The sequence below is a fragment of the Marmota monax genome, unplaced genomic scaffold (assembly GCF_021218885.2).
Source record: "Marmota monax isolate L192 unplaced genomic scaffold, Marmota_monax_Labrador192_F-V1.1 WCK01_AAM20220418_F8-fsc00258, whole genome shotgun sequence".
Classification (NCBI taxonomy): Eukaryota; Metazoa; Chordata; class Mammalia; order Rodentia; family Sciuridae; genus Marmota; species Marmota monax.
The window spans coordinates 780,579-782,764 of NW_026692172.1; the positions used below are offsets into that span (position 1 = coordinate 780,579).

The 2,186-nt window shown below is 34.4% G+C and overlaps 1 non-coding gene across 1 annotated transcript; it reads right to left on the bottom strand.

The window, feature by feature from the left end:
* Positions 1-808: 808 nt before the first annotated feature.
* On the bottom strand, positions 809-882 carry Trnaa-ugc (transfer RNA alanine (anticodon UGC)). The gene has a single exon. It is a non-coding gene; the product is annotated as a tRNA-Ala (tRNA).
* Positions 883-2,186: the final 1,304 nt, after the last annotated feature.

Below are 2,186 nucleotides of genomic sequence, written 5' to 3' on the forward strand. Positions count from 1 at the left end.
TTTGGATCCATCTTCCATCAATCAAGCCAGAAACTGAAGACAAATCTTAGCTATCTTCTTCTTCCTTGGCTCTCAAATCTAGTCCTTCTAATTCGCTTTTAAATATCTTTTCAATTTTCTTAATCCTCTTCTATTTTAATTTTCCCTGTTGTAAGCCCAGTTTGACTGATTCAAAATCTCTGACCATATTTTTAAAGCAGACTTCTAGCTTGTTTCCTTAACATTCATTCTCATGCTAGGGCAATCTTTTAAATTGAAAATATAATCCTGTAATTCCCCTGCTTAGAATTCAACAATGGTTACCCTTCAAAGTCAGTTCCCCAGCATTTATCTTGGAATAAAAAGCCTTTCCCAATTTGAACATTGGTTCCTTTCTTGTATTACTTTCTGCAGTACCCTTTCTTTGCAGTTTCCTTTAATGTGCCTTGCTCTAAGGTGCTGGAATTTTGCATTTGCTCCTTGCTCCCTCTGCTGGTAATATTGCCCTTTTCCCTTGTTTTGTCTTCCTCTTATCCTTCAATGCTTTTTGCATTACTGTAAATTAAAGAATCCTCTTCTGTACTTTCATAATAGCCTCTGTTTACCCCAATCATGGCACTTAGCACATTATATTGTAATTTTTAGCCTTCTATATTAGAGTTTTTTCAGAACTAGAACTTCTGCTTTGGTTGTCCATGTGAAGTAACAGCTTTCCTGACCACATTTGCTGAGGACCTTTCTGTCTTGCCTTCTCCATAGATGGCCAGACCTGAATAACGTGAGAGGGATAAGAATTATCATAATGTGTGTGTGTGTGTGTGTGTGTGTGTGTGTGGTGCTGGGGATTGAACCCAGGGCCTTGTGCATGCAAGGCAAGCACTCTACCAACTGAGCTACATCCCCCGCCTGACGAATTATCATAATGTTGATTGCTGAATTAAGGACCAAAACCTGATGCCATTTGGTTGTTGGAATTCAGATTCTTAATTGGACTTACGTTAACCCATTTTGTCCCATTGTCCCTGATGTGGAACACTTATAAAAATTGGAATATAGTAAGATTATGTAATATAGTTATAAGATATGTAATTATAATAATATTAATTCATATAATAATATACATATAATTATGCTCTGGGTTATGATTTCCAATGTATTTTATTGCATCCATATTGATGTCATTAAAATATTCACAAAAATTAAATCCTGGAACTTACTGAGTTAATACGAAATTATTGATGGGTATTTAAGAAGAAATTTGGCCTAATACACCATGGTCTCATTGACTGGCCTTCATTGGAATTTATTTAAAGTATCCCAAAATCTGTTAGTAAATGCTTAGGGGTGTAGAATTCTCCATGGTTATGATTCACTATTCCAATTCCAATGAGCTTTGCTTTCTAGTTGTCAAGGAATGGGAATTTTTGGCTAAGCAGATATTATGATAGAGGTATAATGAACTCTTCATTTATTTATAATTCTTTTAAAAATTGTGATAAACTATAAATAATGCAAATTTACCATTTTTTTAAAAAAAATTTTAGTTGTTGATAGATCTTTATTTTATTTATTTATATGTGGTGCTGAGAATCAAACCCAGTGCCTCACACATGCCAGGCAAGTGGGCTACCACTGAGTCACAGCCCCAGCCCTTACCATTTTCACTATTAAGTTCAACGGCATTAAGTTCATGTTGTGCGACAACACTGCTATCTATATCCAGAAAATTTTCATCATTGCAAACTGAAACTCTGAGCCCACTAAACAATAACTCTACACTGTCCCCTCCTTTCAGCCCTGGGTAACCACGGTTCTATTTTCCCTGTTTATAAATTTGCCTATTCTATTTGTGGTACCTCATGTAAGGGAAATCATATAATCATAAATCAAATAAATCATATTATATATATATATATATATATATATATATATATATATATATATATACATACACATACACACAACATTTTGTTTATGCATTTATTCATTAATGACCACCTTGGTTTTTTCACCTTTTGGCCATAGTGCATAATACAGTCATGAACACTTGTGTACAAATACTTGCCTCTGTCCTTTTTAGTCATTTTTTATCACTGTGACAAAACACTTGAAAAGAACAATGTAGAGGAGGAAAAGTTTATTTGGCTCACAATTTCAGTGGTCTCAGTCCATAGATGACTGACTTCATATCTGTGAATCTGAGGTGA